The sequence below is a fragment of the Leuresthes tenuis genome, unplaced genomic scaffold (assembly GCF_036924035.1).
Source record: "Leuresthes tenuis unplaced genomic scaffold, fLeuTen1.0.hap1 SCAF_8, whole genome shotgun sequence".
Classification (NCBI taxonomy): Eukaryota; Metazoa; Chordata; class Actinopteri; order Atheriniformes; family Atherinopsidae; genus Leuresthes; species Leuresthes tenuis.
In genome coordinates this window covers 21,373,738-21,388,141 of record NW_027325362.1, presented here as the reverse complement: position 1 = coordinate 21,388,141, position 14,404 = coordinate 21,373,738, and the positions used below count along the sequence as shown (strand labels likewise).

Genomic DNA, 14,404 nt, shown 5'->3' with positions numbered 1-14,404 from the left:
CGTTCTGCCGCAACCAGTGCAGTATGTACACACCACAGGCCTGAGGCTCAGGCTGGGCCATCCATCAAGCTGAGATTATTGCGCTTATCAAGAGTACATCACTGAATGAAATGCTAAGGCTTAGTGAAATATTAGAAACGTGTCTGATAGGATTTAATACATTTGTGCACCTCAGCTCTCATGTTTTACATTTACTGTTACATTGGATGGATATTAAAGTATAATGTCACTTTGTGCCATGCTACAAAGGATGTAAACGTACCAAAACGTAGGCAATATATCTCATTTAGTGTTGGAAATGGGCTTTTTAGTTCACCTAAAATTAATTTTCACATGCGGCATATTTTCAAATTTAACTGAAACCAGCACACTGTACACATTCGGGACCACATGTGTCCTGTACAAGTTTGTTACTGTTCTTTGTTGAGCTATTTTAAAACAGTTGAAAATATTTACATTCAAGGCTGCAACTATTTGTAGCTGCTCTCCATCGCTATAAAGAAATGCACTCGATGCCTTGTGTCTATTTCCAGACGCATTCGTCGAACAACCAGTCAGACATGTGTGACATCTTTGGAGATCTTCATTGCAGTTTAGTTTGCTGGTATGTTAATATGAACAGTTGTCAACAAAACAAGCCTTACTGATAAATAGCTGTTGCAGCTGTTGTTCTTTCTGTGTAAATCTGTTGCATATGTGTATGCAAACAATATCAGACCCCTCTGGATCTGATTAGAGGCCACTGTGGGCATTTGGTTAGTTTAACAGAAACTGATCTTGCTTAATTCACTTAACTTATTATTTTCTCTATAGCTATAGCTCAGATCATTCATTGGCATAATGATACTGATATCCTGTAGCAATATAGAATTGCTTATACTGTGAGGGAAGCTTTTATCTGGTAATACCTTTCCGAGAAGTAATTTAGAGATTCTAAAAAAAAAAGCTGCACAGCATTCTGACCAGCCAGTGTGTCAAGCTGAATTCAATTCCAAACTTGCATCTTGATGATTTGATTGGTGTCACAGAATCCTCTAAGGTGTGTAGTGGCCAGCGGGGCCAAAGTTTGACGACAAACAAAACCCCAAAGATCATTGGGAATCCATTGGATTTTGCTGCCAACTGAAGGCCAGATCTGATAAGGCTCCAGTCTGAGTAGTCACACCGCACAGCAGCTGGTCGGCTTCCAGGTGTTGATGATTTATCCAGTTCCATCACTACACGCATTCCTTTTCAGGAATATTTTATGATCTGTTGTGGTTAGCGGTGTCAGGTTGAGTTGTATGAAATAACTCCGAGAGGCATGCAGATAAACAACCTGGGTCATGACACTCATCCTTAATTTGACAATAAGTCAAACACGTTCATATATTACCCTCTGTAGGAATATAATAACGGGGTGCTTGTCCTCTGGTGAGATAAAAACTTAAAAGACAACATTCCAGCATCACCTGTATTCTCTTTCCTTTCTTTTTTTTCATTTTCTTCTTGCGGAGAATACATTGGAATACATTAAACACAAAATATCACATCATAAACTAGCAAGGAGTAACATAAAGACACCGTCTACATTTGGAGGGTCATAAACTGCCCAACATGTGAGTGAACCTTCCCGTCTGGCCGGGGCCACATGTTGAACCACATTAGCCTTGGCCCCTAACGGCCGCCATCCACTCCGTGCACATGGTTCTGATTTAGACTCCATACTCCAACACTATATAGGTTGTATTACATTTATTAAACACTTACAAAAAAAAATAATAAAAAAATCACTGGCCGCAAGGTTGTCCATCTGTTGAGGACAAGAGAAAGTATATGAAAAGGCATGAGGCGCGGCGGGTAGAGTGGAAACAGTTGTGATGTCAGCGCAGGTCTTAATGTGGTGCAGGTCTAAGCTCTGGACGGATGACTGATTTAAAAGGTATAGCTTTTAGCCGAAAGAACAGTTAGATCACAGATGAATTTTAATCAAAAAAGAAGGAGAAAGGCACACAAATCACCTCTGCTTTGCTCTCAGGAATGTTTTTGTGCATGGCTCTGATATATAGGTGCAGATGTGCGACTGCAGCATGACGAGCGGAGCTAAAAGGGGCCGCTAAGCTGGGGCAACATGTCAGCCCCGGTGACTCCCTAAAGATCTTGATTTCTTCTTCATAACCTCAGAAAAGGTCAGTCAAACCGACACACGAAACACAATTCCCACTCCACACCGGTGCATTCTGTTTGTGTGCGTTGTTTACAGACTTTCCTTTCTCTTTTTGTCCAGAAAACGAAAAAGAAACATTTTTATAGGGAATAGTGAAAATTTGAAGCTTCTGCTTTAATCGGCCTTAGGATAATATTTGAATTTCTCACCATATTCCCACATGTACTTGGAAAATGAAGTATATAAGTATGGAATATTAAGAAAAATAAATAAATAGAAACCAACTAGCACAGGTTTGTTTGTCAGAGATGGGCTCCTCCTTAAAGTCACTCACACTATGTGCACAGCTCTCTACTCTCTAACCATTATTTACACATGTACAGTTGTGCCAAGGTAAAGCAGCCCAGAACTGCTGTTCTGGCCTAATAGAACAAGACTTTGTATGCCGAAATGAGTGGTGGAAGCCAGGCAGCTGCTCTATGCCATTTGGAATAATTGTTGTGACAGTGGGTACATTGTGGCGTCCCAGTTTCCTGACCTCTAAACATTATATTTACTTTTTGCAGGGGGGGGATGGTTTTGCGCCTGATTGGAATGAGAGACGGAACCTATAAGCCCGATACTACCAGAAACTTGAGGGCCTTCTTGTTCGAGTTAATACTTTATTAACTATGCTATTTTGAGACATACGACTCACTGGTCTGTCGTCGTTACCCCCCCCCCATGCACCGGCGAAGCTTGGGGCAGGAAATGCCTCGTCTTCTTGTCTTTCTCTTAGTTGTTGGTGTTGAGTTTTCATTGTTTGCCTGGCAGTCCTTTCACAAACGTGTGCATGTTTTGCCAGCAGTGTAAAATGTACATTTTATTTAGCCTGGCTGTGTCTCTCCTGTAATATCTCAGAGCAGTGCCAGTCATTGGGGCTGAGATGTATTGGGCTATATTACTTAATTAGTCTTTAATTAAGAGAATATTTTTGTAATTTCACCGTATTAATCTTTGGCTTCTCGCTAAGATATTGTCCTGCCATCTGCCCGGCTGGAGCGCAGACAGGCTTTTGTTTTCACCACAACACAAAGTTCACCCGTTAATAGGATGCCACATAGTCCCAACGGACAGGGTCATTTCATAACAATGTCATGACGAAAAGTCTCGCATAAGCCCACCTGCCACAGTGAGTGCAAGACATTTGTAAACGCGACGGTGTGAATTTGAGAGCAGAACACAAAGTTTTAAAGTGGAGCAGAGCACATCTGCATGCAAGCAGGGACTTTTTTGAGTTTGGAGGCAGAGCAGTACAATATCTGAGCATTAACAGCAAGGAATGCTGCTCTCAAATTAAAAAGCTGTGCACTTGATTGAAGATAGTAATATGCCCCCATGGAGAGTGAGCTTGGAAAAAAAGGGTTGTGAAAACATTAATCTGTCAATATGTGCACGTCACAGCCCTCTCCTACGAGTTCTTGATAATAACTTACAATATAAGCTTGATTTCAGTGGGTGGTTCAGGTATCAGACCTCCCGGGCGGCTCCCTGTGAAGATATTTCAAGCATGTCCAACAGAGGAAACCTGCAACAGTCTCAGTCGAGAGACTTCATTATCTTGTACTTTTTGAAAGGAGTATCCAGCTTAGGTTAAGGAATGGCGGCAAACGTATGCATGATTTCCTAAAATTTCTGTTTTTGAGAGCAGACCGTGTGCATCTATGGAAGTGAACGTATGAAAACTAATTTCACACATATGTCATGTTTTCTAAACGGTCTGTTTATTAACTGCAGCACATATAACACAAATTTTATATCCACTTTGCAGATAACTGGAGACATGTTAAAACTTTTCTTCCACTTGTTAGTTATTTACACCAATCAGCCAAAATAATAAACTAATCTGCCCAAATATGACACTGACAACGTATCATTTGAGTTAGATATAGTGTGGCACAACCCACATGGACCCACAGTGCTTATTATTCTCAGAATATATAGAGGAGCATTTGGGAAAACGGTAAGTGTGATTGTTTGTATACGCTACTGTACAATTATCTCTTTTTTTTCTTTAAAGAAACAAGCAAAATACAGATAGCAGCCGTAATGTATCCCTCTAAGCGTCAAAATTAGTGTATTCTCAAATGCACAGTTTAATGTCAGCAGCCCACTCTGGGGTCATGATTAACAGAGCAGGGGAACAGGTGTCCACCCTCCACCAGTATGAAAAGACTCTACCCAGACCAGAGGAAGCACCTACATGTGTATGCCCTGCAGTCAGCTCCGTACAGGATGAAATAATTCATCAGAACTGTGCAGAAGAGACATTGTGAGGCAAAGTTCAGAGGCATGCTAATGACAAGAGCATGTTCGGAAACCTGTCAGCTCTGAATGAATTGGGAATGGCAGAACAGAGGTTAGGCCATTGCAAACTCCTTATTTCTTTGTGTAATCCACAAAGAGGACTTGCAAATGCCTGAAAGAAATTGGTTGTTTTGTAGCACGCGGTGCATATATTATGTTGTGCTCTCTTGGCTCTCGAAAACACAGAGTAAGAATGTTTCACATTTCCATTCCCTTTTTAATGCAATTTTTTTTTTTTCGCAGATAGAAACATGAAAATATAGACAAATTTGTTTTGTCAAACCCAGCTGCCAGACAGAGTTTCCCATAGCCAAAATGAAAATGCAGCAGCATTTTACAGTGGAATGGTTTAGCGTAATGCATTAAAAGTCTTTGCAAATTGCCTTCTTTTTCCAGGAGGGCAGAATGTATAATTCATCATATTTGCATTGCCAATACCTTAATTGTAACAGTGATAGATTTACTGTACATACAAAACACATATTGGAACAGAAAGTGCATTCAAAAAGCCGCAAATATACAGTTGGGGAGTATTACTTTAGCTCTTCAGCAACAAAACGAGTGGGTTGGATCATTACGCTTACCAGTCTTCAGCGCTCGCAGCCGAATGCAATCATCTTATTACCAGTTTCTACAAGGATAAACATCCCACACAGCCACTCAGTCTGCATAGTTGTATAGCAATTTCCTTATTTTAAGTCACAAATTAACATTTTTTTTCTACACACCCGTACACACATAAAGCAATGTAGTCAGACCTGCAAATCGATAAGTTAAAACTTTAGTGATTACTGCTGGTGCACAGGCTCAGTGCAGCTGAAGTGCAGAGCTCATGGCAATTTGGGGTATAAATGAATGAGATCATCTGGTGTTTGTTGTACAAACTGAGAGGAAAACATGACAAAATAAAAGAAACTGAAAAAAATAGAACATATTTAGACAACTCGTGCTATTTGTTGAAACTCTTCGTTTGTTTTGTCAATCTGGATGTGGATCTCACAGCGGCTGAGTTTTGAGTCTCAGTCCTCTACAGGAATTAAATCCATGTTACTTTGGGGAAAGAAAACAGAGTGATAGAAGAAGAAGCATGTATTCAACTGCTTTATTGAAGCAAAAGTGAAAACGTACACGGCCTGAAATGTACTTCAAGTACGAATTCAAAGAGACGATGACAGTTTCGCCAGCTTGTTTTAATGCAAAGCTAACTGATCCTCACATCATTGCCGGGTTTGAAGAATGTCAAATCTTTTTAAGTTTTGACATAATCGAGAACAGTGAAGTGAAAATAGCAAAACACCGACTCAGCACATTTGCCAATAATTCCTCCTACAGATGACAACCTTAAACGGTTTCCTTGAGTATGGCCAAGGATGAAGAATAATTTGGTGCTCTGAATCTGCTCAATCTGCAGAGTTATCTAGTTTACTGAAGTTACTTCTTCTCCTAGTCGAGCCTTTCCCTTATCTGTCCAGTTACATGATGTCGTTACATTTGAACATATCCGTTGTGTGCCGACGAATACGCCATCGCTTCTCGATATATAACCGTCCCGTCCGAGTCATTTAAAATCAATCTTTATGATGGAAACATGCAGAGTTATGAAAAAAATTCTAATAAATCCCCATCATCACATACGTTGAAACTAAAGTAGCAAACCTCTTGAGAAAATGTAAATGTTGGAGGAAAAGTAAAACTAATGAAATCTGTATTTGTTGTGTGTTACTTCCAAACTCTGAATATAAAAATGTGTGTGATTCCATGTGCCAATAATTGAATTATTTTCCCCCAAAATCTCTGAAATCTTGTTTTTCTTTTAAACTCGCCGTGTATATTTTGTGCATGTTTGTGTTTGAGACCACATTTTAGAGCCAACTGTCCACCAGCGGTTAATAAAATGTGTGAATACAGTTGATTCATTGAAGCGCAAGACATGTTCATTAATGGCAGTCCGGCCTGACTGTTCCGCAGGTGAGTGAAATTTAAACTCAGCCTTACCTTGTGTTTATTTGTGCAGCGAGCAGCCAGGTGAACACAGAAGGTGACACAAACGCTGCAGGGTGCACAATTACACTTAAGGTGCTTTAAAGATTGATGTGATGAAAAAAAAAGAAAAAAGCCAGATTACTGTCTTGAACGTTACCATGGCAGCGTGATGTCAGGAAGGTCACGAGTCAAAAGATAACGTCTCTCCATCTTTGGGAATTGAAGGCCCAAATCGATGACCTTTGTCTCCGGTGCGGTAAAGGCTAAGAAAGTGTGAGGGCCCATGACACATATCATAGACGACCATGTGGTTGATTTTTCAGGTTAGGTGATCCCTGCCATGAGCTGACTTTAAACACCTATAGCCCATTTAGTGTTGGCGTGCGAGTACGGTCATGAATGCTGTGAGTTTAAACAGCCGAGTTACAATGAAAGCTTCAGAAAGGGAACATTTCTTCTACCTTTCCACAGTGCGTGCTACTCGGAGTTGTGAGTGTCTGCTGAAGGTATCTGGTCAGTGTTCAGTGGGATGGTTCCTCGCTCAGGTCAAACACTCTCCCGCCCTGTCATCATCCCTCTTGCCGTTCCTCTCCAATACTGACACTTTGTAATCTCCACACAATACATCATGACATGGCGTTGTCCAGATGTTTGAAAGGCTTTAGCATGTTCACCACCATTTGTACGTTTGTAGCGGTAGTTCATCGTCTTCTACACAATAAGCAAGGAAATGCTATTTTATTTCATTTGATATAAGTCCTCATCCTTCCGTGAGGTGATGGCATATTGATAATTGTTACATTGTCGATGTGACAACAAAGGTCAAGGTCTATGATGAAGAAATGCTGAAGTATTGTCTAATTTTTGTGTCGTATCAACCACAAAAGGTTACTCAGATGACATTAAGCAGAGCCGACATCTCTGATTGGCAATTTGAGGCTCCTGACCTTTTGTGATATACACACTCTGTACTGTACTGTGATTGCTTGATATCCCATTGACTGTTTTTAGTCGATCTCCTATTTGTTTCAGTTTTTTAAGCTTTACGGTGTATAAGGTATTCCTATTCGAGGCAGCTCAGGTGTGTGATTCATAAAAGCTGCTCCCACGTGGCCACATTCACCCCGAGGAGAGGTTATCTCCTTCTCCTGCCAACACAAGCCCTCTGTTAATAAGAAAGTTAATGTAGTTAAGGGGAACCATGTCTTCATCAGTAACAATGCGGGAAATTTAGTGTATCAGAAAATCCAGTTTGGTTCCATTAGAAGAACGTGTGAAACAAACTCAATCCACATATGGTAATCGCTTGAATGTGAATTGATTCTGATAGCAACACTGTGCATCCTAAGCCTCTCCATCTGTTTGCAAATAGTTACCCATTTTCAATTATGGATATGTTTAAAACCGCCTTAATGCCTGCAAAAAAGGTCACAATCAAACATGCCTTTTGCCACAAATATGCTATTTTCCAATAAAAAGGCCAATTTGATGCTCATCATGTGCCCTGGTGTACCTAAGTGCTGTTTAAAGAACATCAATGCAAAGAGGGATTAAGTATTCCTGTATTTTGCTAATCATTTATGAAATGCATAATTATCTCAGCCGCTTGTTGAGTGGATTAGGAATCATTGATTCTCTCTCTCCGTGTATATATAGTGTCAACCTAACCCTGTCAAACTCCCCAATAGAAATATTCTGGATAATATGTATGCATATAGTTGGCAGAGCTGCACTCCGGTTCATATTTCATGCAGTGTGAACGACTAATCCATGAAATGTGTGGGTGGGATGATTAACACAGACACCAGCACTGAAAATATGTTTGCTTTGAAACTCTGAATGTGATACAAACATGAAAGTATGAATAATTGGTAGAGAATGGGAGCCTGTGTAGATTTAGAACTCAGAAACGCAGTTTATGACTAATTGTGTTAAGTGAAAATGAAGTGCACTTTTGTTCTTGGGATAATTAGCTTTTTAAATATTGCGAGGGTGATCGTGGAGGCTCTCCTGGGCTCCACTGCCTTTGGAGTGAGCCCTCTAGCTCTCCCATGGGGTGGCAGCGCTCATTACATGCAGCCTGCAGGCCGGAGGAGAGGAGGGAAAGCAGCACTTGTTAGGAAACCTCAGACACAGCTCCTGCTGTCTGAAAAAGTGTTACTCCGGCTGGAGCTAAAGGTTGCGATGTCTTGTTCAAACTTAATCAGAGTTGTTACTAGGAAACGGTTCATTCAAGTCCCTGTTTTTACACATTACATACGTTTTACACTTTCAGTGGCTTTAGTTAATGAATGCAAAGTTTTGGGATGCAGTGATCATTTTGTTTACTGTCAGGAGTGTAGTACTGGGGGAATGAATGTGCAGTTTTATAATTGCAGGGTTTGGACAAAACAATGTTAACACTTCACTAGAATATACTTGCCTTTAGAGAAACTAAATCCTCATTGTACACACTGCTACTTTGCAAAGTCAGGTTATTTTAAATGACAATTAGCAGCTTCTGTTGGGCCTGTGTAACCATCGTGTCATCAAGTTCCTGCTGATGACTTTCAACCTTTTTCCTTGTCAGTGGGCTTTGCGTGTATTGAGCACAAACTTCACTTTTTAACTTATGGGAGTTCTGGTCGAGGATTTTTTGCCTCAGCATAAAGTCTTAGCATTATCCCAAAGCTCTCTTTGCTTTTTGTCAATCCTTCCTAAAGATCTAGCCTCGGACGTGCGTGTGCTCCTCAGCAGTGGTGGATAATTACAGTCACTTACTGAAAAACTCCTTTAAACGTTACCAAAATCTTTTCACATGAAAGAGGGGGATGAAGCTTCAGAAAGAGGCGAAGGAAGAGGAGGATTTAGAAAAAGGACGGGACAGAATAGGTGGCGGTGGGGAGACGGGGAGAGTAATTACTTGATGTAAAGGCCACAAACAGAGCTCCTGCTGTCGCTGAAAAATCAAATCTGTCAGCAATTAGAAGGAGGCCAAGCAGCACTTGTCAGTGGACAATGGGGCAAGAGGAGAGGGGGTTAGCAATTATTAGAGCTGATAGAGTACCTTTATTTATCTAAACAGCAGGTTAGTTGCCCAATCTCCCCCTTTGTCACTTGTTGCTTATATCAAAGGGGCACCACTTAATCCGAATAGTGTTCCTTGTGGCAACCAATGGGTATTATATCCGGGCCAAGAACTGGAGAGGGCTGCTTTTCAGCGTTGGGAAGAATAATCCAGGGGTTGATCTCATGCTCTTGCAATGCTTCCTTTGCTCAAAGAGCTGATCAGAATCCCTTATGTTTGAAGCTATTTATTAGAAGTTTCAGAAGGAGGGGCTGCGGGGGAGGTCACCAGTCTAAAACATGTAGTCGTTATCAAAGACTTCTGCTCCTTCAAGGGGCAAAAGCCTGCAGGGTCTCAGGGAAGGGATTTGAGTTGTGCTGGGCTTATTTTCATTTAAAGCCAACTGCAAATACAGTCCACAGTATCAGCTCTGTGGTTCTCACAGAAATATAACAGCCTCGTGTAAACAGGGAAGATGGTCCTTTGTTGTGTTAATGAAAGACATGGAGACGTGGAAGTAAGTGTTGGCTCAGAAAGGGAAGCAAAGGGCTCTTATTAGCGGTTGCTTAGAATGTAAACTTCTCAATTAGTGTAAGATTACTGTTTAATACTTAATAATATGGGAGGCCAAAAAGCAACATGAACTGAGGATTTGTTTAAGAATGCTTTTAGCCAATTTGATAACAAAATAGTGATGCAAGCATCATAGACAGTTGTGTAATCTTTGCAGTGCATGGAATATTTCAGAACAGCACGTCCCTTCATGTGTATCACTGTGTATATTTGTCAAAAACCTTTTGTTGTTTATTTTCCTGAATTTCCCTCAAATTCCTTGGAAAAGAAAGTTTCCAGTACTTTGTCAAACTTCAGTAAGTGCGGACCGGCTGACATTTCCACAGGCTAAAAGTTAAGGTAAAATTTGCTCTCGCAGTTAATCGCATCTGTATCTCTCAGGTTTTACATCAGGCGGCAAAGTTTGACAAAGTCAGCCATAACACGAGGGAAGAAATGGGGAGGAGTGTCTAGATTATTAGATAAATTGTTAAGTTCAGGATTCTTTAAAAGAATCAAGCTGAAGAGCTAAACTATGTAATTTGCAGACGATGTGAATTAATTTCATTAATGACTGCCAATGACGTGTGTGTGTTTGTGTGTGTGTGTGTTTGTAATGCTTCCGCGTTGAACTGTGAAAGTTGAGAGCTGGGAAACATTTGCTGAAATGCGCGGTATCTTATAATGTGGTCGATAGCTCTTGTGCTGACACAGGCTAATTTCCTCAAACATCTTTAACTGGGTAGAAAATGAATATCAGCTTCCCTCTCAAATGCCCTGTTGTTCAATTAAAATTAAAATAGGGAAATTTTAATAACGTCGTTTCAGTAAACTTTGGGAACGAGAAGAATTGACAGTCATTTGAAGAAGAGTTTTGAGGGAGGAGTGTATAATTTCTGAATAAAAGTTTAAATATGTCCTTATGAAAATGAATAAAAAATAATATTTTTCTTCCACTTGCCATTATTGAGCGTCTGAAATTGCCCTAAGAGCAGATAGTCATTTCCACTGTGTTTTGGTTGAGTTAATGTGGAGTTATTACTTTGTGTTAGTGATTGTTACCTCCTCAGATGTGATCCACACAGACTGAGTGTATAACCTTTTAGATATATATATATATATATATATATATATGTATTTGGCTCCTTCTCATAAAGAGGAGGATATTTGTGGTGATACAGTCGGATTGTCAATGAAGTATGCGGAGAGTAGTAAAGTATTGTCTTAAATATTCCTGTGTATATGGACTCCAGATGTGAAAAATATGAAATCCCATAAATCACCGGAGGCTGATTAACTCTCTCCATTTGGCCGTTGAAAAATGCATAAGTACATCACTCATGGCTCAAAGCAGATTTCTAAAGATTACAGAGATGCATTTTTTCCAAATAGTGGCAGGTTTTAATGTGGTTTGCAGAGCGCGCACATGGGAGAGAAAGCAAGCAAGACTCATAAACCGGAGACACCGACGGCCGATTCTTTAAGTCGACATGTAGGTATTTGCCTGTTTCTCACACATAAAAACATGTGTTGCTGAGACACATTACCGACAGAGCATGTGAAGAACTCATTTGTTCTCGTTCTTGTATGAACTTAAAAGACGAAACTCTCCTGCTCAGTGATATCTATTTAGAAGTTGTCAGGCTGGAAAGGGAAAGAACTGTGTAGATAAGAGCGAACAGTTAATGATGGACCGTGGAGTTCGGTGAGCAAAAAAAGGCATACATTTCTCCACCGTCATGTGGAGGAAAAAAAAGTGTCTGATTGGAGTTGAGGAAAACTGGCGGTCGGAGGGAACACATGAAAACATTGTTCCTTTTTTTTTTCCTAAATGCTTTCACAGCTTAAACAAATTTAATAAGACTTCTTTTGACTGACAGGAGAGCGATCTCCCACAATGTCTTCTTTTTGCTCTCACATTCCTCGTAAGCAGCTGTGCGCCGTTTTGAATGAGATGAAGGCTGGAAATCTGCATCGCTCGCACACACACACACACACGCACACACACTATCAACTTGGAACAAGTAAGACTTTTATGCGAGTCTCTGCAGGTCTGAATGTGCTACTTACGACACATTTCAGAAGTTCTTTTGCATCTCTGAGAGTTTTATGTATTCAGTTGCTGTACTGTTGGAACTACACTCATATCACAGGAGTCATTATTAGGTGATGTTTTGGGGTCAATAACACACCAAATCTTTTAATCACGTGTTGACATTTTTATTTGAATCCACTTGAGTTTTGCTGCTCTGACATTTCCATTTCTTTAGCTTGCTGCAGAGGAATGGATGCATTTAAAATTTCCGTCTGCAGCACATTCATTCGCACAAGAGCCTATTAGCACAAACGGTGGCTGATAAAAGAAAGCAACACCACCTGTAAATGAAAGTACAGCCCTGCTCAAATGTCAGTGCTTTCTTGATTAATCTCCAGCATAAAAACACACAGCAACAACAGACATAAGCTTAAGATGTCTTACTTTCCAGCTCTGCTGTGCAGCGTGTCTGAGTGCTAGTTATGTTTGTCAGGTTTCCCTCACTGAGTCAGAGGCACAGTGGAGGTCTGTGCAGGTGGCACGGCTGTCGAGCCCTGCAGGGGTTTTTCTGCTTCCTTCTCCTCCTTCTCCACAGGTGCTTATTAGCACATATGAGCTGCCACATGTTCCCAGCCCGGCCACCGCCCGAGGGGGCAAAATCAGTCTTCACCCATAATCTCTGCAGTCTGACCAGGCCCTCACTCTCACTAACAGGGGCACATGGCGTAGCGTTTATGAAGCACAGCAGAGGTATTACCCTGACGTTTTTGGGTTTTTTTTCCCTCCGCCGTGAACTCCTGGATAACCTCTGTAAGCATCTCCCCCTTTATTTCCATATTCCAAGTTTAAGGTCAGGATGAAAAGTGATTCTGATGCAGATAATGCATTCATGTAGGAGATATCTGCTTTCAAAGGCAAAGAGTCATTCAGACTTTTTGTTGCAAATGTTCTTCTCGCAGATATCAAACAGCTCAGAGCGTAGCCATCAGTTGAAATGTTTTGCACCTGGTCAGCATGACAGAAACTCATTGTCATCTTAACAGCCCCCCGCTATGTGGGACCCGTCAATGGTTCCGCTGTGTGTACGTGAGAGAGCAAGAGGGGGAGCGCGGCAGGATAGGAGCTATCGTGTTTGAAGTGGGCATATGGCCGTCGCATTTGCATTTAATGCCCTTCAGATTACTTGTTTTAACTCGTGCTAAACACCTCACTCGGTTGGGGCTAATTTGATGAGGTCATGGTATGACCCCGTGACCCGCTCTCTCCATGTTCTCTAAGTGAAACCAGCTGAGTCACAGAGTGGGAGAAAGGTGGAGGGGAGTGGGAAGGGTCTCCGCATTCTGGCTGGACCAACATTCACGCACTCCAAAGCCTTAAGCGGCATGTTTGCTGCTCAGTGGACACTTAGCTGGTGTGGAGCCTTCTCCCAACCGTTAAAGAGCTCAACAGCCACGCAGTTCTTCTCCCAAAGCAAAGCATCTAGTCAAAAAACAGTCAATAGATCTGGAAAGAATAACGAATGCTCCAGCTTCTTAGTGGACTGCGCCTACATACATTTCATCAAACAGTGTGTGTGTGTGTGACCTGCAAGAACCCTGTTAAGGCATGTATTTTTATTTGCATGGCTAAACTTCCTTATGTTTTACATCTCTTAAAAGATTTTTAACCGTCTCAAGTAATCCTTAATTTTGTGGTTTTGAGATATGGAGTGTAACTTTGTGCAGTTTGTTGTAATTGTGGAATAATATTTGCATGTCAAAAACAACACAGTCATCAGCATGCGTATAGTAGCATATGTGTCTACATACACACACTTGCAAACACACATACACACTCCTCTCAACATGAAAGGCCATCCGTAGGAAAAGTAAAAGCCCTCTTGTGGAATGTTAGTGGGGCCTGTTGAAGTACTGATCCACAGCGGCAAACCGGCTCTTTTTTCTTTTGCTGCAGACTCAAGTGTTGTCCAGACTCCAGAGAATAGTCCCGTATGGTCTGAGGGGCTACATTTTCCTAACCTCCAAGGCCACCGCCGTGAAGGCGCCTCAAGAGAGCCTCTTTCGTGTCAAAGGGGGAAAGCCATTCAACTCAAGAACGGCCTCTGGCTTTTGATCAGTTCACAAGTTACAGTTTTGCAGAGGTCCTTTTTTTTCATGCAAATGGGAAATCTTCAAACACTGTGCGGAAATACATCTCTTTCGGACGTACCTTAATAGGTGGTGCTTTTAACATGGGAACTTTCACAGCCAAGGACTTGCTTGAAAGCCTCCTCAGAGTAGTGAAAAGGGTGCTCATC

At 41.2% G+C, this 14,404-nt stretch overlaps 2 protein-coding genes across 2 annotated transcripts in view; both read left to right on the top strand.

Annotated features, from left to right (window-relative positions):
• Positions 1-14,404, top strand: part of eif3s10 (eukaryotic translation initiation factor 3, subunit 10 (theta)) — a 211,800-nt gene that overhangs the window by 118,795 nt on the left and 78,601 nt on the right. The window lies entirely within an intron of this gene.
• The window catches only part of tm9sf3 (transmembrane 9 superfamily member 3), a 171,001-nt gene that overhangs the window by 142,308 nt on the left and 14,289 nt on the right, over positions 1-14,404 (top strand). The gene's annotated exons all lie outside the window — the stretch shown is intronic.